This window comes from Psammomys obesus, unplaced genomic scaffold, assembly GCF_907164565.1.
Source record: "Psammomys obesus unplaced genomic scaffold, mPsaObe1.curated_primary_1811, whole genome shotgun sequence".
Taxonomy (NCBI): domain Eukaryota; kingdom Metazoa; phylum Chordata; class Mammalia; order Rodentia; family Muridae; genus Psammomys; species Psammomys obesus.
Genome location: NW_026587032.1, coordinates 609,096 through 630,219, shown reverse-complemented (window position 1 = coordinate 630,219; position 21,124 = coordinate 609,096). Strand labels below are relative to the sequence as shown.

The 21,124-nt window shown below is 48.8% G+C and overlaps 1 long non-coding RNA gene across 3 annotated transcripts in view; it reads right to left on the bottom strand.

Moving 5' to 3' along the window:
* The window catches only part of LOC129673160 (uncharacterized), a 53,378-nt gene that overhangs the window by 4,343 nt on the left and 27,911 nt on the right, over positions 1–21,124 (bottom strand). The window contains exons 3-4 of one of the 3 annotated variants that reach the window (XR_008719621.1): positions 11,162–11,313; positions 5,171–5,207 (exon numbers count right to left, since the gene is read on the bottom strand). This is a non-coding gene — a long non-coding RNA (uncharacterized LOC129673160). Of the gene's footprint in view, positions 1–5,170; positions 5,208–11,161; positions 11,314–20,844; positions 20,992–21,124 lie in introns of those variants that run through there. The other 2 variants (XR_008719622.1, XR_008719623.1) reach the window with 2 other exon arrangements.

Genomic DNA, 21,124 nt, shown 5'->3' with positions numbered 1-21,124 from the left:
AATAAATAAGCTGAAGAAAACAACAGAGACCAAGAGCATATTAGCTTGCCTAATGAGGAAATTCCTAGAAGGAAGGTTTCATTCTTTTCGTTTTTTTTTTTTTGTTTTTTTTTTTTTTTTAAACTAGGTCTCTTTATGACCCTATGTAGGCCTGGCTGGCCTGGAACTTGCTATGTAGACCAGGCTGACCTCACAGAGATCCACCTGCCTCAGCCTTTCAAGTGCTAGGATTAAAGACGGCATCACCATCCGTGACTCAGAGAGTTTCCATTCTTACAAACCAAAATAAATACCGCCTTGTAGGTTGGTTCAGGAAGACTGAGGGATAGGAAGTGTTTGGAGCCGGTCCCAGCCGGATGACCCACCCTCGAGCACAGATGCCAGCGCATATCTGGACCATCGTGTAAGTCAGAAGGAAGACACAGCTCAGTCAACAAATATTTGGTGTACCTCCTCGGAAGTGCGCTGCTGTGTAAGCAGTGGTTTGGCAGTGGTTCTCCTGTTCAGCTGCAAGCTGTTGGGAGCAAGATGCCCTTCAGGAGGAGGAGGGGCAGGTAGACTCCTATTCCCACTCCTGTGTGAGCCTCTTCCTGGTGTTCCCTGCTCTGGGCTACTGAGGCCAGTCTGAACAGTGAGGAAGTCCTGCCACCACATTCAGCAGGGTGACCGAGGGCAGAGCCCGAGCCTCTTCCCAGAGGGCAGGCAGCACCACCACCCTTTCCGCCTCTCCCAACCCAACCCAGTGACTGCCATGGCCCATTTGAAGCGCTGCCATGTCAAGATGAGTTTTTACCTATTCGGTATACTAGTCTCTTAAAAATTCACAAGATTTTAGAACTGGCCGTGGTGCCTTGAGACGCGGTCTCTCAGAATCTGTCTCTGCTTCGCATTTTCAGCCATGACCAGTTTTCTTTGTGGATGCTGAGGATTCAAACCCGGATCCTCCTGTTCGAAAGGCAACCGTCCCTTTAGTCCCTTGTTCTTGGTTTCTGAGGCAAGGTCCCATGTATCCCAGCATGGCCTGCATCTCACTATAGATCAGGAGATGACCTTGATCTTCTCTTCCTCCTACGTCCCAAGTGTTGGGATTACAGGCCACACTCCACCAGGCCTGGTTGGCAGTGCTAGGGAATGGAGCCCATGGCTTTGTGCATTCCAGGCAAGCTCCCTACCAACTGAGCTGCAATACACCCCGGTTGTTTTGGGGACAGGGCCTCACAACATAGGTCAGACTGGCCTCTGCCTCATCATTCTCTTGCTCCAGGTAGGGATGCAGTGTGTATCATTGTACGCAGCTACAGATATTTAAAAAAAAAATACTGAACAGGCCATTCTCTTAGAAACGCTGAGGCTTCCACATCCTGGGGGCAGGAGGATGGCTGTGATGGCATGCAAGGGGCTCTTGCAGTTGTAGACTGTTAGAAGTTTCGAGTGACTATTCCCCACTATAAATAGGAAATGGAACCAAATAGCCGTGAAGCAGGGTTTACTTCTTACTAAAAAACCAGGCTGCTGCGACGGGGGTTGGAGGGCAGCGAGATGGCTCAGTGGGCCAAGCACTTGCTGGGCAAGCCTGAGAACCCGAGTTCGGATCCTAGAACCTTTCACAGTAGCCAGAACATAGGATCCCTGTGCCCCTGTGGTGGATAGTGATGTAGGAACAAAGCATCGTGGGCTTGGGCTCGGGGTATCATTTAATAGTAGAGCATGTGCCTAACACGCACAAGGCTCTGCTTCCATTCCAGCCTGCAGAAGAAAAGAACACTTCAGCGGCTCCCAACAGGACCAAACATCACTGACCTCACACTTCCTGTGGATCAAGAATCGGAAGTGACTTGGCTGCGTCATTCAAAAGGTTGCAGTCAGGATGTCAGTGGGGACTGTGGTCATCTGAAGGCTTGAGCAGGACTGCAACATGCTGAGAAGATGACCTTTGCTGTTGGCAGAAAGCCTGGATTCCTTACTGTGACCTTAATCCATGCATTCACTTGAGTGAACCTAAGGCACGGGCCCCTGGCCTCTGCTGGCCTAGAGCAAGCACGCCCAGAGGAAGCGATAGACAAAGACAATGTCTTTCATGACACTCACAGAAGTAACATGCTCTACTTTCTATGGCCATCTGTCTGTGATATAACAGGTTCTTGGTTACACAGGCCAGTTCTACTGAATGGAAGGGAGAAAGCTCCAAGAATGAGTATTGAGAACCTGAGGGTCGGTGGGAGCCATCTTAGAAACTGGCAACCATATTTGCTATCCTCAAGAAGAAGCTTTAGCCCTGAGTTGGCTGCTCTAATTCTAGCTATCAATTATAGACAAGGCATTTAAGGTGAACGAGGAAGGAAGAAGACAGGGCTTGCCTTCCCCCCACCTCTAAGGATGCATTCTGGATGTTGGACACAACATTCTACTTGTATCTTGTTAGAACTTGTTCACATAGCTGCAAAGGAGGCTGGCAAAGTTAGTATTTATTCTGGGAGAGTCTGTGTCTGGCTACTCCATCGGCTAGAGGCCACAATGGCAATGTTGGGGGTGGGGGGCAAAGTTTGGGAGTAGGGGCCATAGAGAACATCCACAGACCTTGGGTTTCTGTCCAGATAAGAACTTATGAGCCATCTTGGCTGATGTGTTTGTTTATGTTATTGAGAACTACATAGTAATAATCCATGAATCTCAATGTAAACAGAAAATTGTTCTGAGAGGAGCTCAGGAGACCAGTGAGCATAAGAAACAAACCTAGGGAAGGGCAAGATGGCTCAGAGGATAAAGGTGATTACTGAAAAGCCCAAGGACCTGAGTTCAATCCCTGGGACCCACTTGGTGGAAGGAGAGAACTGACTTCTACAAATTGTTCTTAGACTTCCAAATGGGTGTTATACCATGTACACACCACACACACACACACACACACACACACACACACACACACAATGAAAACAACAACAAAACAGACCCAGTTCTTGAAGCCCAGCCACAGGTGGTCCTAAAAATGGAGCAGGTCCCCAAATGAAGGCCCATCCCAGAAGGCCTGGTGAGAGCAGTTTCCTTATTTACGCACAACTGCAGGTTTAAACAAATTCCAGGCTGCCGAGTAACGGATCCAAATGCAGAAGCGCAGATGGGCAATTCCACCAGCTGTGTTTTGAAAATGATCGTATGATTCCTGATCAATGAACCGAAGAGACCAAATGCAGGCGAGCTCAGAGCTGAGCGGCGGTGTCGCCCTGAGACCTCCTGGAGTCCACAGCCAGGGCCCTAGCATCCTGACTCAGCCAGGACAGGTGTGAGATGCTGAGGCCTGAACACACAGACAATGAATTCTCTGTCTCCCTGAAGGCTGGAGGAGGACCAGGTTCTGGTTTTAGTGAGTGGCCAGTGACAGGAACCCCTCACCTTAGAAGTCGGAGAAATCTGCAACCAGAAAGCTTGGGCTTGGCATCCCGAGGATAGTGGGTTCCTGGTAAGGCCCTTCTGGTTGGAGTGGCTGGTTGTCCTGCTCTGGGCAGCGTGGACATTGGGACCTAACTGAAGATGAGGATAAGGAGGTGGGACTGAGTGAGGACTCTGGGATACTCATTGCATGAAAGGTGGTGTGGGGTAGTCTACATACCTGGCTGTGCCCACGCTCCTTGCTTATGACTGGGGGAGGTGGCCCAAGCTGGATGAGATCCTGTATTGCCCCAGCTGGCCATCTGTGCCAGGTCCTGCATTCTCCTGCTTGCTTGGGCCAGGCTTACACTTACTAACACACTGGAATGTCGCTCACCCCACGGTGATTATTCTCCCAACCGTCCTCCTCTGTCTTGTTCAGGGTCTGATATTCACCGAAGCTTGCAGGAGCTCTGCAGACTTCTCATCAGATTCTCCTTTCAAGAGAGATACTGAAAGGGGCTGGAGCCAAAACTCAGTTGCCAGAGGGCTTGCCTCACACTCGTGAAGTCCTGGATTCTCTCCCCAGCTCCAAATGAATGGGTGCATGCCTGTAATCCCAGCACTCTCGAGATGAATGTAGGAGTATCAGCAAGCCAAGGCATCCTTGGCTACGTAGTAAGCTTGAGACCAACCTAAGCTATATGACACTGTCGGAGTAAGAGAAGGAGAGGGAGGAGAAGAAAAGAGGGAGAGGGAGAAAGATCCAGCCAATGGCTGAGGCCAGTCTCCAACCTTGGGGAGAAGATGGGGAAGGTTAATGGGTGACTGAGATAGAGGGAGGCAGGGTGGAGCTATGGCTCAGGAAAGCAAAGTGAAGTGTCCCGGACTGGACTTGACAGTCCACCGTTCAGTTGCACTAATGTTTATCCAGCACCTGCTCAATGATGAAGACAGCAGACCACATCCCACATCCTGGGGACCCAGAATAGAAGGAAGACTCTATGACATCACTCCAGACCACAGACAAAGCAAAACAGTAGAGAATGTGACATGCAGAGTTGGGTTGAGTACAAGGCCCCTCAAAACGACGGCCGTGTACTGGGGAAGCTGTGAGGGAAGGAAGTCCAGAGGAGGTGACACCTGCAGGAAGAGCAGGCATCTGAGGAAGCATGCATCCTTGCACCTGCAAACTCCCTGGGGCAGAGGTTAGGGGAATCCCCAGACCTGCTGTTCCTTGCTCTCTTAAGTCTCTGGTTCCCTGGGGGCTACTGTGGCCTTGATCTCCTGCCACTGAGCAGCCCAGCAGGGTCAAGGGAGGGCTGAGAACCCTCTGCCTTTATCTTCTGGGCTTCCTGTCGTTTGGGGCTCTTTGGTATCTCACCAGAATGGCGGAGGGCCTGTCCATTAAGAAGGGTGTGGGATGTACCTACCCTTGGAGAATTTTCCCGAATTCTAGTCCTTATCCATAAAAGTCGCCCAAGTGACCTGGGCAGATTCTCAGTCCTGACTGCGCCCAGCCTCCTCTAATGGGGCAGGAGACAAAACTAGCAGGTGTATTGGGTGATGCGCTGTCGTGACCTATTTCCTGTTGCCAGAGCCAGTCTCCAAGAGCTCTGGGTTCCTTGAGGAGCCATGGGAATCCCCTCACCACTTAAATACTCACCTGGCCCCAGCAGCCAGTCCTACAGCATGAAAGGGACCAGACTCGTACGAACACACTCGGGTCCTGGGCACTTTGCAACCTTGTTCTCCCTCCGAGACCCGGGAAAAAGTGAGATGCAGAAAAGACCAGACGACCAGTTTGAGATCTCACACGGGAGGGCCTCCCCGGAGTCGTTCTATAGAATAAGGGAGGCGTAGGCTCTGTGAGGTCCAGAGGGCACCAGGTCCTCTCAGAGTCCTCTCAGGTGGGCGGGTGAGACTGTCGCCGTCCTTGGGCATCTAAAAAGACCTTCTTCTGGTCGTTGCTCTTCTCTCTGGGGTGTGCAAGGAGTCTCTGGCAGCCCTGGACTGCCACCCTCTGACTCAGTCTGGCATGTGAGGCCTTACCTGCTGGCTAGTACCCATATTCTCTTTCTGCAGCCAAATGTGTGCCTATCTATGTGTGTGTGTGTGTGTGTGTGTGTGTGTGTGTGTGTGTCAGTGTGTATGCCTGTGTGTGTATCTATGTATGTGTCTGTGTGAGTGTGTGTGTGTATGTGTGTATGTGTGTATGTATGTATGTGAGACATCTGAGGAAGCATGCATGTGGAGGACAAATGTCAACTTCAGTAGCTTCCTCAGTCACTTTCCACACTGTTCCTTGTTTTTTTTTTTTGTTTTGTTTTTTTTTGTTTTGTTTTTTTTTTTTTTTTTTTTTTTTTTTTTTTTTTTTTTTTTTTTTTTTGTTTTTTTTTTTTTTTTTTTTTTTTTTTTTTTTTGAGGCAGGGTCCCTCATTTTTATCTGGAACTTGTCAATTTGGCAAGGCTGACTGGCCAATCGGCCCTAGATATTGACCTATCTCCCCTCCCTCACCACTGGGATTTCAAGTACACGCAATCACTTCTGGCTTGTTATGTGGGCTCCAGGGCTGGACATGGGCCCCATGCTTGTGTTGACTGAGCCGGGCACTAACTCTTATTTGTTTGTTTGTTTATTCATTTATTTGTTGTCTTCCCCCTGAAGAGATCTCCCATATTCACCCGAGACCCTGGATTCCAACCGTTCTCTGTTGTCGCCTGCTGTCTCACCTATCAAGCCCAGCATCAGCACTGTCTCACCTACTAGGTTTTCCCGGCCATCCTCTGCCCTCTGAACCCATGGCCTAAGGGCTGGAGCTTTTTATTGGATTCGAATCTTTAATTACAGGAGCCACACATGCTTGTAAAAACATTCCCACATTACAGATGTGTGCTCAGCGAGGCGAGTGTGTCATCCCGACCTCCTTCCCTAGAACTCACTGCGGGTCGGTGGATGGGCACACGGGTACTGGTGGGCTCTTGGGGACCTTCCCTAGCTACTTGAGGTGGGGTGGTGGAATTAGGGGTGGGGATGAACACTCAGTGGAAGCTTCTAGAGTGTGGTGAGATGAGGACTTAGAAGCCAACCCCCCGAGGTCAGTCTGTGGGACTTCTTGATTTCTTTTACAAGACAGTTCAAAGCGCAGAGCCCCAGGGAAGCATTCCTAGCTCATGTGGGAATAAGCATTCTAACTCACCCAAGAGCCAGAAACTCAAGTTCAAAAGGCACACAGGCCTCCAGAGAATACCCTTGGCCTAGCATAGCCAGCCAGAACAAGCCTAGGCAGAGCTAAGTCCAAGACTGGCCGCTTTCTCATTGTGGTCACTTGGTGAGGTGGAGAAGGGCAGGGTGTGTAGCCTGGACTTTCTTCCTCCAGGCTGGTCCCCCGCCCGGGAGGCCCTTGGCCCCCAAACTACGGATCCATCATAAACCTTAAGAATCGTAAGAATTGTAGCTGTGCCGACATGTCCCTCTCCAGGGGAGAAGGAACTGAGGTGTATTAAGACCATGTTAGGTCACCCTACCCCAACTTAAAGATGGCATGGAAGGGTCAACCAAGGTGTTAGCATCTCAACTAAGACTCAAAAGAGAAGCAAGCAGAGTGGCCAAGAAGAGGGGAAGGCAGCATCCCCTCAAGAGTGGCCACAGATGATGGAGGAGCTGACAGTTGAGGATGTGATGGAGTGGAGCCAACTATTGGGGTAAGCAGACCCTCTCTGCTGGGCCAAAATTTTGATCAGGCCTCTGTCCCAGTGATCAAGATGACTTAAGGAAAGCTTGACAGGTTAAGAGGAAGTGAATGCCTTTAGGTGAATGATAATGGTGGCCGGGTTAGAGTTTGATAAAGCATTGCCAGGGGATGGAGAAAAATGAGGAGGGTTCAGGCTTGATAGTCGAGGATGTGTACCCTATAACACACACACAAGCATGAAGCCTTGCAGCTGTCAAGTGGGCTGGACTCACCGTGGGGAGCTAAGGGCCCTTCCTCAAATGAAGGCCAGTCGCAAGTGTTAAGGCCTGATGTGGCCATCTAGTCTGCTGAAATCAGTGAAGACCTGCCGCAGACTTCCATTTGGGCATATCACGTTTTGAGACGCTGCTAGACACCACAGTCTTGTTGCCCTAGGCACAGAGCTAGTCTCTTTCAGCCTTTGCCCAAGCCGTAGAGTCCTGCTAGTCAGGAGCTTGAGGGGCCTTCAACATATGTGGACTCATGCAAGTTCATATCTGAGCTCTCTTGGGTCTCTGAGGGTTCAATGGTGGCCCAGTAGGGCTCTGGGATACTGTCTGAGGCCATGAAAATTAGGGTTCTGTGCTGTGGGCACATGCATTTGGAACCCAAAGTCTCCGATTCTCTAGTTCCCTGAGTGACTTCGTCATGGCTTTCCTCTCTAGGCCTCTACCTGCAGCCCCAGGCCTGTGGCTCCCACTGTTCATGTCTTCCTCCTTTTTTCTCCAGGCTGCCTGCTCATCCTTGCCTTTCGTGCTTTTCTGAGAAAGATATCACCAGTCTCCCAGGTCAGCCTGTGAGTAGAGTCCCTCCCGCATTCTATTCTATAGAACAGAAGTATTCTGTTCCTTCTTCCCATTCACCAAGGGTGTCCATTGGTCTGTCACCTCCTCAGATTGTGGCCCACTGGACTCTGTATCCCAGTACCTGCCCAGGGGCTCTGTCTGTGGTTTGGACACTGAATGAATAAATGAGTAAATGAATAAGCAGATGGACAGATTGCCTTTGAGGAAACAAAAAGCTCGGGCCAACAAGGTGGCTCAGCAGGTAAAGGCACGTGCTGCCAAGCTTGAAGACCCGAGTTCAATGCTCGGGTGGAAGGAGAGAACTTAAATTTTCCTCCGACCAAGCACAGTGGTCAAGAGGCAGAGGCAGAGGCAGGTGGATCTCTGAGTCGGAGGCCAGCCTGATCTACAAAGCGAGTTCCAGGAGCCAGGACTACAGGGAGAAACCCTGTTTCATAAAACAAAAACAAAAACAAGTCATCTTCCGCCCTTCACAGATTTGCTCTGGCGCACGCTTGCCACTCTGCCCTGGTGGGGGGAGGGGGAAAGCATTGCACTCCTGAAGTCACAGAAGTTGTGGCTACATAATTCCTACACAAGGTCAAGTCAGGGGAGCCCTAAGCACAGAGGAGGAAGGGGTTCGCAGGCCCCACCCCTGGCCATGAAGTAATGGCTATGGCCTCTGAGGGAGGAAGTGTCTGTTTAAGGATGTGGCCCCCTCGTAGGCCCAGCATACTCCAGTGAATGCCCCACACTGAGGAGGATATGGGCGGTACAAGCTGGACTCGGTGGGTTATCTTAAAATAGAGGACACGAAGCTGGGGGTCGGGTGGGGACGTGGGGGCGGATCAATCAGGAAGGAGTTCGGGTGACTATGACAAAAATACATCGCAATGAAATTCTCAAAGACTTGATTAAAATATGTTAAAAAGAGGAAGAGGAGGAGGATGGGCTTGGAGTGCATCACGTTAATCTCAGCAGTGGAGAGCCGAGGCAGATGGATTTCTGGGAGTCTACGCAGTGGATTCCAGACCAGCCAAGGCTCCATAGAGAGACCATGCATCAATTCCAAAAAATAAAAAGAAGAGGAAGAGGGGAAAGAAGAGGAAGAAGAAGAAGAGAAACAGAAAGCTCAACTAGATTTCTTCTTGTCTTCACTCTGAGACAAGGAGAGGGTTTGCTACTCAGTCTACTTCTGTGTCTCAAGTGGCTGGGAACCCGGTCCCCACACACCCTAGGCAAGCACTCCACCACAGAGCTACACCCCAGCCTGTGAGTCTGTGACAAGATTCATGTCTCTTAAGTGCGCAGCTGTGGTGCAGCCTTTCTGAGGCTGAGCCAGAGGTCTAGCTTAGGGCCTGGTGAGTCATCTCCCAAGAGTATAGGGTGCACAAGGCCACCTGTGGCAGCCCCTGCTTTTACTACCGCAGGTAAGCCTCACCTAGTGAGAGCCTTCAAGAGTTCAGTAAGAGAGAATGCCTAGCAAGTGTGAGGCCCAGGGTTGCAGCCCCAGCCTGGTTGCCCCCCACCCCCCGGCCCCCAATGCTACAATTACCAATCTGATTCTTCAGCAGTAACTCTTTCTGGCTCTGTCGGTTAGGAGGTGACAGGGCTCCGTGTGTGTGTGTGTGTGTGTGTGTGTGTGTGTGTGTGTGTGTGTATCCAGTGTTGGGGACGGAACCTAGGACCCCTTACAGGTAAGATCAAACTTTCTCTCATTGAGGAACAGCCCAGCCTCCTCCATCATCTTGAGAAGACACCACACAAGGAGCTGGCTCATTGCAGGAATGATTTATCTAAAGATAGGAAGTATCACAAGCTGTCCATCCGCTTCCAGCACACCAGTAGTGTTCCTGCTGTGATCTGAGTGTGAAGCATTGCCCACAGGTTCACCTGTTTGAACACTTGGTCCCCGCTGGTCATCCTGACTTTGGAGGCTGCACGACCTTTGGAGGATGCGGCATGGCGGTGGACCACTAGGGGTAGGATTTTGAAACTTATGATCCAACCTGTCTCCAGCAAATGCTCTGGTTCCCGGTCCGTCACACACGAGGGGCCTATGTCACACACTCCCGCTGTCACAGGCTCTGCTGTGCCTTCCCTACCATGGTGGACTATCCCCTCTTAAGCCACGATTCCAAATAAACCCTCCCTCCCTTTAGTTGCTTCTGCTGGGCATTCTGTCACAGTTCCGAGGAAACCGCTGCTCCTACGAGCTAGCTAGGATGCTCTCCTTCCAATTAAGCAATAATGACATGGAGAGCTGAAGACCTGGATGAGGGGAGGAAAAGGATAAGCATACAATGTTCACTCTACTGATGACAATGTCCTGGTCACCTCCCACCCCTAGTCCTCTTTCTGAGGGCGGAAGTCTTGCAAACCTCAAAGGTTCGGGTATCCTGAAGGACAGCTCTTTGCTAGCACACCTTGATGTACCAAGTCTGAGCCTTCCCCAACTGCTCAGCCCACAATTCATCCTCACTGCCCTCATGGTTGCTCAGTACCTTGGGGTACCTTAGCTGCTCCAGGCCCTCCTTAAAATTGAATGGGTGATGCCAGGCAATGGTAGTGCCTGCCTCTAATTCCAGCATTTGGGAAGCAGAAGCAAGCAGATCTTTAGGAGTTAGAGGCCACCCTGGTCTACAGAGCTAGTTCCAGGACAGCCAGAGTTACACAGAGAAACCCTGCCTCAAAAAGCCAAAACAACTGCAAAAGAGGACATTTTGGTTCATGGAACCCACATGGTGGATCATGAACACCTATAACCCTTGGTCCAAGGCATCTGATGTCCTCTTTTGGCCCCACAGACACCAGGCATGAACATGGTGCTCAAACAAATATGCAGGCAAAACACCCATACACATAAAACATACATTTAAGACAAATTTTAAATTCGTGTAATATTTCAAGAGATACTATTTTAGTTTCATTTTTCTTGCTGTAATGAAATACCCTGACAAATAAGCAACTTCAGGGATTTTGTTTCATCTCACAATCCCTGATTTTAGACCATTATTGTGGGGGAAGTCAAGGCAGGAACTTTAAACAGCTAGTCATATGTCACCCTCAGTCAAGAGCAGAGAGGAATGAACACACACACACCACACACACACACACACACACACACACACACACACACACACATTTGTGTTCCATTCCATTTCTCCACTCTTGGGTCAAGATCCTTTCTCTAGGGGGTGGTGCTACCCGTGGTGGGCTGTGTCTTTCCATCCCAATTAACTTATCAGTATCACACAGACAAGCCCACAGACTAACCCAACGTAGATCATTCCTTCTGGAGACTTTCTTCTTAGGCGATTCTAGGCCAAGTTGACAGTGAGAGCTGACCATCCATCCCAGCGGCCTCCACAGCCAAAGCAGTCTTGAAAATGAGTAAAGTTGTAGCTTCCCGTTCCTGACTTGAAAAACTGCAAAACAACATGAATCAAAACAAAAGGCTGTTGGCGTAAAGACGGTCATGACAGACCAGCACAATGAAACAGAGCTCAAGAGGAACCCACATATGTGGTTTTAGTGAGAAACATCCTCCGTAGGTCCTCCATAGACTCATGCATGTGACAGTGGAAAGGTTACAGGACCTTTAGGGGTGCAGACTTCTGGAAGAAGCACATCACTGCAGGTGAGCTTTGAAGGTTAGTATTCTTCTTGTGAATGAAATGTGATCAACCAGCTTCCTGCGCCTGCTGCCGTTTTCACTCTAGCCAGCCAAAATAATAAACTGTCTTTCTCGAGCTACAGCTGGTTAGGGCATTTTAACACAGCGACAGGAAAGCACCTGGCGAAGGGCTTTGCTGTGTGTTGTTGTTACTATTTTTAGCTGTCTTGCTCTAGACTAGGTTCTACTGACCCTCCCACCTCAGCCATCCAATGTTGGGAGTGTGAGCCATTACACCCTGGTACTAAACAATTTTTGATAAGAATGACAGGATCTCTCAGTGAAGAAGGGGCAGTCTTTTCAACAGACAAAGCAAAATTGGACCCTTAGACCATGGGCAAGTATTAACACAAAATGGATCAAAGGCGTAAACACAGCCTGGAGAGAAGGCTCCATGCCTAAAAACATTTTCTGCTCTTAGGAATAGAGTTCTGCTCCCAGCACCTACACCCGGTAGCTCAAAGTCACCGGCAGCTTAAGGTCTAGGGAATCTCATGATCTGACTTCCATGGACACCCACATTCACACAGCACACTCACAAACAAACAGACTCACACACACACATACATGTGAAGAAGAATATTTAAATAAATATTTCTTAAGGTGAAAATTGTCCTGGGGAGATGGCTCAGTAGGTAAAGGCTCTTTTGCTGCCAAGTCTCATGACCTGAGTTCAATCATGGTTCAGTCATGGTGGGAGGAGAAAACCAGCTCCCAGAAATTGTCTTGTGAGCGTCACTGTGTGCATGCAAAATAAATAAATAAATAAATAAATAAACAAATAAATAAATAAATAAATAAATAAATAAATAAATATTAATGGTAATTTTCACTTTCTGTATATTTTGCCACACAAACCTGGTCACAAGGAACCCAAATTTTTAAGTGCCCTTCAAAGGGACTTTACTCCACTTCCTTAGTGACCATGGGGACAGGCAGGAGACTGCCAACAGTCTGAGGACTGTCATTTCCACACTGGACCACAACCGCCTCTTATATTTATCCCGAAGCTGCCCTCCTATCTTTCATAGTCCAGCCATGGTCCTCTCCTGCTTCCCCAGAATGGGCGTCCAGCCCTCCCTGCTCCTACTCTTCACACTGGGGTGTCCATTCCCTCCTGCTTCAATCAGCTTGCTCTCTTGCCCTGAACTCTTTCCTCAAGGGACTCAAGCCTCTGCTGGAAAGGAAGCAGAAACTGACAGCAGGTTCTCAGCCCATCATCTGTAAGACAGGCTTCATTGTTTGTTGAGAGAGGTCTCCCCACGTCTCTCTCCTGGTGTTTGCAGTAAGTGTTGGCTAAGCAAAATCGTGGGGATGAAGCACGCTCTCGTGTAATTATTGGTGCCAGGGCTCCTACGAAGCATCAAGGTGTGTGGATTATGACAGCCATAATGGCTACTGCTATGTACTGAAGAGCAAGCGACTCGTGATTTTAGAACTGTTTGTCTTGAGCAGATAAAACTAGTTATAGCTGTACCTCAAAGTGACAAAAGAATGAAAGGACAGGCTAGAAACTTGGCTAGGGTGTCCAGGATAATGGAAATCCTTATTATTCTGTAACCCCATCATTTTAATAAGGTAACTGCTAGAACTATAGAGCCACTATGTAGACCAGGCTGACCTTGAGCTCACAGGGATCTGCCTACCTCTCCCCTGGGAGGTCTACTTTTTTGTGTGTTTTTGTTTTTTGTTTGTTTGTTTTTTGAGACAGAGTTTCTCTGTGTCCTGCACTCACTTTGTAGACGAGGCTGGCCTCTAACGCTGAGAGATCGGCCTGCCTCTGCCTCCCAGGGTACTGGGATTTAAGGCCTGCCCCACCACCCCCGAGGGAGGTCTGCTTCTAATGGTCTGAGATGTCTGGCAGAAAGTTCTCCAGCACAAAGGAGGACGCACAGTAGGCGCTCAGTAGTTACCGTGTTACTGTGACTACCTTCCTTCATAGGAACCTGACATGCCCCTATGCTCTCATTTACCCTCACCCCTTGAGATGCAGCTGCACCCTTCCCTACCACAAAACCTTCTTGTCCACTTCAGGTCCTGCTGACCTTCCCCATGGAGCATCAGAGAATTTAAGAAAAACCTCAAGGGCGGGAATGTAGCTCAGTTGGCAGAGTGCTTGCCTAGAGTGCACGAGGCCCTGGGTTCTGCCCCTTGCAGACAAGAAGATTGAGGTCAAGACCATTCTTTGCTAGGTTGAGAGTTTGAGGTCTGGCTGGGCTACATAAGGTATGGTCGCAAAGAAAAGAAGGGAGCTGGAGACATGGCTCAGTTCCTACAGAAGCTGCTCTTACAGGGTTCAATTCCCAGCACCCATGTGGCAGTCCACAACCACCTGTAACTCCAGTTCCAGGGGATCCGATGCTCCATGCCACCCTCTATGGGCACTGTGTGGACATGATGCACAGAACTACATCCAGCCAAACGCTAATACACAATTTTTTGTTTGTTTTTGGTTTGCTTGAAACAGGATTTCTCTATGGAGTCCTGGCTGTCCTGAAATTCCTGTAGACGAGGCTGGCCTCCGACTCAGAGATCTACCTTGCTTCTGCCTCCTGAGTGCTGGGATTAAAGGCTCGAGCCACCAAGCCCTGCTACAAGATTTTTTTAATCTCAAACAAAACAAAACAAAACAAAAAAAAACAAATGAAAAAGAAGACAAAGCAGCAGCAGCAGGAGAAGAAGGAGGAGGAGGAGGAGGAGGAAGAGGAGGAGGAGAAGGAAGGGGCAGGAAACACCTAATTCCATGGGGGTACATGGAGAAAAAAATAATTTAGCTAATTTATATCTCAGGAGAGGGCCAGGCCTATAAGACCTGCTTGGTAAGAGGAGCAACAATGAGCCACAGTGATTTGACAATGATAACAATGAGGATGAAGATAGGCTGTAGTTATTTCATGAGTCTGTGCTATATGTGTGGTGTTTTCTTATTTGTTGCTTTGTTTGTTTGCTTGTTTCATTTATGAGGATTGAACCCAGGGCATCATGAATGCTAAGCAAGCATTCTACCTCTGGGCTGAAATCGCAACCCTATATTTACTATTCATTCATTTGTTTATTTAGGGACAGGGTCTTACCCAGCTCAGGCTAACATCTCCAACTTGCTTTGTAGCTGAGGATGACCTTGAAATTCTGATCTTCTCCGAGGTTCTAGGCAAGCAAGCTTGCTACCCAGATGCTGAGATCAGGCTCTGGTTCTCATAATTACACAGAAAGCACTCTTACCTGCTGAGCCATCTCTCTACATCCTCATGTTCTTTATTACAAGTCTTTCTATGAGGCTAATAGCTGCCATCAATACAATATAGGGGGCTAGGGATGTGGCTTTGTTAGTAGAAGACTCACTTAGCCTGCAGAAAGTCCTGAGTTTGGGGTTCAATTCCAAACACCCACATGGCAGCTCACAAATATATATAACTGGTTTCAGGGCATCTGATGCTCTCTTCTGGCCTCTGTGGGCACCAGACACCCATGTAGCACACAGACATACATATATGTGGGGGGAAATACCCATGCACATAAAAAAATAATAAAAAAATAAAGTCCTGTGTTTTGATCCCCAGCCGGGGTCTACAGAGCAAGTTCCAGGACAGCCAGGGCTACACAGAGAAACTCTGTCTTGAAAAAAACCCAACAAAACAGTCACGGTGAACACCTATCATCCCAGGACATGAAGTTACCATCAAGATCTACACCATGCACCTGGTAACGGACAGACCTGTATCTGAATGCTCACCAAGCCTTCCTTCCGTATCAAACAAGGCTCTGGGGCAGGCTCCTGCCTGCCTGTCTGCAGCCACACCTAGACACCTGTCACCAGACAGGCCGAGCTCTCTCCCTGCCTGGCCTGGCCACTTGTGGTTCTCTGCACTTGGGACACTGTGCTGAGTGAGTGGCTGGTCTTTCCTCTGGTTTCTCTCTGGACAGAAGTCATGGTTGATGACTTCCAGCGCCACCCTCATCCTGTTTTTATTTTTGTCACTTGTTGTTTGTTTGTTTGTTTTTTAAAGACAGCGTCTCATGTCTCAGGCAAGCCTTGAACTTGATTTGTAGTTGCAAATGAACTTCTGCCTTTACTGCCTGAGTGCTGAGATGATGGGCATGTGTCTCCATGCCGTTTATGCAGTTGAAACCAGAGTTTTGTGCATGCTAGGTACACACTTTGTCTCAGCCACAACTTTCATTTTTTAAAATTATTTTTAATTATGATTATTATTATTTGAAACAGGGTCTTTTTATGTAACTCTGGCTGCTCTGGAACTTGCTATATAGACCAGTTGGGTCTCAAACTCACAGAAACCTGCCTGCTTCTGCTTCTGACTAGAGACAAGAGGGTCACTAGGACTTGCTGGCTTCCAGTCTATCTGAAAAAAAGCCAAATCCTACTTCAGAGAGAGACCCTGCCTCAAAACAATAAATGGAGAAGTACAGAGGAGGACACCCAACACAGTCGATAGGTGTGAGCGTACACTCACACAGATGCACACATATTATCTTAGTTACTGTTCTATTGCTGTGAAGGAACAGAATACTTATATTCTATTTTATAAGGAAACTAACAGAAGAAAGCATTTAACTGGGGACTTGCTTACCGCTTCAGAGAGTTAGTCCATTATCATCATGGCAGAGAGTGCGGCAGCAGGCATGGAGGCTTGGCGCTGAAGAAGTAGCTGAGAGCTGCATCCTGACCTACAGGAAGCAGGAAGAGAGAGATAGAGACAGAGACAGAGAGACAGAGACAGACTGGGCCTGGCATGGGATTTTGAAACCTCAAGGCCCACCCCCAGTGATATACCTCCTCCAACAAGGCCACACCTCCTACTCCTTCTAATCCTTCTCAAACAGATCCACTCCTTGGCGCCTAAGCGTTCAAACAGATGAGCCTTTGGGAGGCATTCTCATTCAGATCACTACATAGACCATACATACATATATACATTCATACATAGATTTTAAAAAAAATAGAAATGTAAGGAGCTGGGTAAGAGTGATTACCGCACGAGCATGCAGCCCTGAGCTTGGATCCCGAGCACCCACACAGAAAGCCGAGCTGGGTCCTGTGGGTAGAGAGGAGATAGAGAGGAAAGGCAGAGACAGGAGGGTCTCTGGGGCCCATCTAGCTGCCACTAGATGAAAAATAGCTCCCACGTCAGGGAGAAATCCTGACTCAAGGGTTATTGTTGGAGAACCACAGAGGGAGACACATGATGTCCTCTGGTCTCAGAATACACGTGGCATGTGCAACACACACACACACACAGAGAGAGAGAGAGAGAGAGAGAGAGAGAGAGATATGAAAGTGAGAAGTAGCAGCACATGCCTGCCATGCCAGTGCCCATGCTGGGGCAGGAGGATCATGAATTCATGGCCAGCCTGGGGCAGAGAGTGAGACCCTGTCTCATAAAATTACATCCTTACTCTTTTTTTTTTTTTATCTACACATAAACACATTTCCAGCAGCAGAGAGACCACCACACTTGTGCTTTGAGAAGCTCACTCTGGCTGTCAGGCCAAGAAGGAACATAGAGGGATTGAGAGATGGCTTAGCACATTAGAGCAGTGACTGCTCCTTCAGAGGACCGGGATTCAATTCCCAGCACCTACATGGCACCTCACAACTGTCTGTAATTCCAGTTCCAGGGGATCTGATGTCCTCAGACAGACAGACATGCAGGCAAAACACCAATGCACATAAAATAAAAGAAATTATATATGTGTATAATAACATATCTTATATATGTGTGTGTGTGTGTGTGTGTGAGTGTGTGTGTGTGTGTGTGTGTGTGTGTGTGTGTGTGTATGAACATTGAGGGAGATGGGTAGGAGCACGTAGCCAGGGAAGAGGCCACTGCAGAGTCCAGAGACAAGGAGCTGGCAGTGAAAGTGCAGGCAGATGTAAAGAAGGAAGGAGCCAAAGGCTGCAGCCAAAATGGCCATGGCCGAAGGCCTTGCTATACAGGGATTGTGGATGCATGGGAATGGGGTGATACCAGCTCCTGACACCGGCCCAGAAGAACAGCATGAAGAGAAATGACTCTAGGGTCTGAAGAACTGGGTTGCCTTCCCCGCTCTCTCCATCTCCATGTGGCTGCCTGCTATTGTCAGAAAGCTTCCTGAGGGCTTGGGTTGTGGCTCAGCTGGTAAAGCTCTTGCCCAGCCCACGCAAAGTCCTAGATTTGGTCTCCTGTTACAGCATAAACTAGGCACAGTGGTGGACACCTGTAGTTCCAGGACTCAGGAGGTGAAGGGAGAAGAATCAGAAGTCCAAGGTCATCCTTGGCTACATAGGGAGTTTGAGGCCAGCCTGTGCTACATGAGACTCTATGTTAAACAAAACAGAAAAGAGAGAGAGCTCTGTGAGAACTTCCAGCTGTAACTGGAGCTCTGTTGCACACCGCCTTGTCTGCCCAGAGCTGAGGAAATCATGGCATGAGAGATGGGCTGAGGCCAAGGGCCTGAATGGCAGTCATGCCTCTTGCATGACCGCTATCAAGCGAGCCAACTCCTGGTGCCCAACAGGCTCAGAACCAGACAGCTTGTGCCAGGGTGCGTGGGCTGGGGCAGTCAGCACAGAAGCTTCCTGCCGCAGGCACGTCAGGTCTGTACAGGTCTTCCGTCCCACCTCTGGAGACTGCTCCCACATCAGAGCACCCCCCCGCCTCCCCGGATCCCTACCATGGGCTCAATAGGCTTTTCCTCTGATTCTTTCAGAGGTGGGAGGCAGAGGGCAGAAGCTGTGATCCTCACACCAGACACAAACCCTGGGAAATTACTCACCCGGGAGGCAAAGTTTCAGAAATCCTGGCCAGGGACCCAAGCCCTATGGACAGTAAGAATGTCTATTCAGCAGGGGCTCTAGTGTTGGAGTGGGGGTGGGGACCTCTAAACTTGGGTAAAAAACTGGAGGTTGATCCATGGGCTGACTTACCCTTGACAAGGAATTTGTACCTCCCCTGATCAGTTTGGAACTCTGAAAGCCCTCAGTCTTACCAAATTGACCTTCTTTTTAAATTTATTTTATTTTTCTATTTTTACTTTTTTTTTTTTTTTTGACAGGGTCTTATGTATCATAGGCTGGCCCCAAAATTGCTATGTAGCCATGGGTGACCTAAGGATGACCTTGGAACTTCCTCCTGCTTTCACTTCCTGAATGCTTGGATTACGGGGATGAGCCATCATGTTCCGTTTATGAGAAGCTGAGGCTTCATACATGATAACATGCCATCTACCAGCTAAGCCACATCCTTAAGCCTTAAGACTGAGTTTACATGTACTTGGGGTCCTATCAGTGGCTTCCTGATTAATGGCCTCCATCTTGCCCCCCTGGAAAATGCCAATTGGTGTTGTGTTGGCCTCTGTTCTAATGCCTGCTCCCCAGCACCCCTTAGGAAATTTCCCAGTGTTGGCTTCTCGTGGGCTCCTCTGTCCCCAGGAAGCAGGATCTCATGACTAGTCTGCTCAAGTTCCCTTCTCCACTTTCTTCAGAAAGACAGAAACCTCTGTGCTCTGCACATTCAGCTTTCGTGGGCCTGGCTCACAGCCACGTGTGCTACAGTCACTGCCTGCCAGAGAGGAAATGGAATCAGGTGGCCTAGGTTCCAGCTGCTGGGTGGAGGGAGGCCAGGAAGAATGGTGACCCACGGAGAGGAGGAGGCCCTCAGAAAACAAGAGATCTTCAGGAAGGAGTCCCCAGAACCTGCAGTTGTTGGGGGACAGACAGGTAGTGTTCCTTGGAGTCTGAGGGGACAGCATTCTCATGACAGAGCTTGATTTTGGCTGAGCCTTGCAAGGTCAGGCTAGCCAGGACCTGAGAGAACCTCTCACACATTGAGAACCTCCCCCAAGGACTGAGACCTTGGGTCTCGGTCTCACTTTGGCCCCTTGCCAAAGCCGTGTGGGTCCCCCACCTTGTTTCAGAATGCTAAGTTTCCACCTCTGTAAAAAGCATGTCATGATTCCAAGAGTGCCAATGGAGTCCGTTTTATTCCCAAATATCTCTGTTCTCTACTTGTCACTCTCTCCAAAGCTCCCCTTCTTCCGTAAGAACAGCAACTCTGTCACTCAGAAGGTAGCTGTGGGTCTGGAGCTGGAGAGATGAAGGCTCAGCAGTAAAGAGCACCAGCTGCCCTTGTAAAGGACCTGGGTTCAGTTCTCAGCACCCACATGGCGCCTCACAACCACCCAGAACTGTGACACCTTCTTCTGACCTCCACAGGCCTGTGGGTGGTGTCTCCTCGAAAGCAAAATCCACGTAAGGAAACCTTTTTAAATTTACTTTACATATCCTACTGGTATTTATTATTGTTAGAATTTTAAAAATAAATACATAAAAGAAGGCAGCGGAGGCTCCAGCATGCTGCCTATCTCTCAGGCCTCCAGATCTTTCCATAGGAGCCTTACACACAGGGACCTCCAGACAGTTTCTTCACCATGTTATTCCCACGCTATTTCCAGGTGGTTCCATTTCGCTGGTCCCTAAAGACATCAACACAAAAGCTCCTTTGCTAACACGAGGCTGAGCTGTCACAGGTCCGAGCAGTGCCACTCAGGGGCACTGCCGCTAAGCCATGCCATCCTGTATTTCATGTGACACCTGTTCCCTCTCCCTGCACACCAGACCTGAGATTGACCCAGAAGAAGGGTGTAGACAGAAAGGAGGGCTAGCCAGTTCGTGCCTGACCACTAAGAATCTCACTAGTAGGTTTGCCATGTGCATGGCCACTAAGGATGTCACTGGCCAGTGGCATTTATGCAGAAATGGTCTGAGGCTCAGCTCCATAAAACTTCTCAAGGAGGGAACTCCCTCCAAGTCCAAGGGAGACAAAGAGGGATTACACAGGTCTGTAGGCTTTAATGAGATAGAGACAGGCTGACTAGAGGCTGAAGGCCTCTCACGTTTAAGGGAAATAGACTGTTGGGTTTCCTATCAGACCCAGAAGCCAGGAGCTGGTAATAAATCAAGAACAGAAAAGTGATGTTAGTACTTCAAACGAAATTTCCAAGCCCGGGAAACAATTGAGCATTAAAATCCATCGAAGGGAAAAAAAAATCTATTAAAACTTCAAGAGAAATGCTTTGCTATAAATTAGGTTTCTCTGCCAACTGGGATAATTCAATAATTTCCCCTTGACATTCTCAAGATTGCTCTTTGGGGGGGGGGGGATTATGATTCGTTGAAGTCGGGAGCAATTTGTCTCCGAAGACAAAGGTGGTGCGTGCCTGTAACCCCAGTGCAAGGAAGCTGGCGGAAGCCGGGGCAACAGCTCAGGTGGTAGGCTCACCCAGCAGGCACAGAACCTGGGGTTCGGTCCCCAGCGTAAGCCAGGCATATGCCTTAAGTCCTGTCACTGAGGAGACGGAAGCCAGGGATCAGAAGTTCAAGGTCGTTCGAGTTCATTGATGAGTTTGAAGCCAGGCTGAGGTACATGAAACTCTGTGCAAAATAACAATAAAATAATAATAATAGATGGTGATGATAGATAGACAGACTGACTGACAGACAGTTAGAGATAGATAGATAGATAGATAGATAGATAGATAGATAGATAGATAGATAGATAGATAGA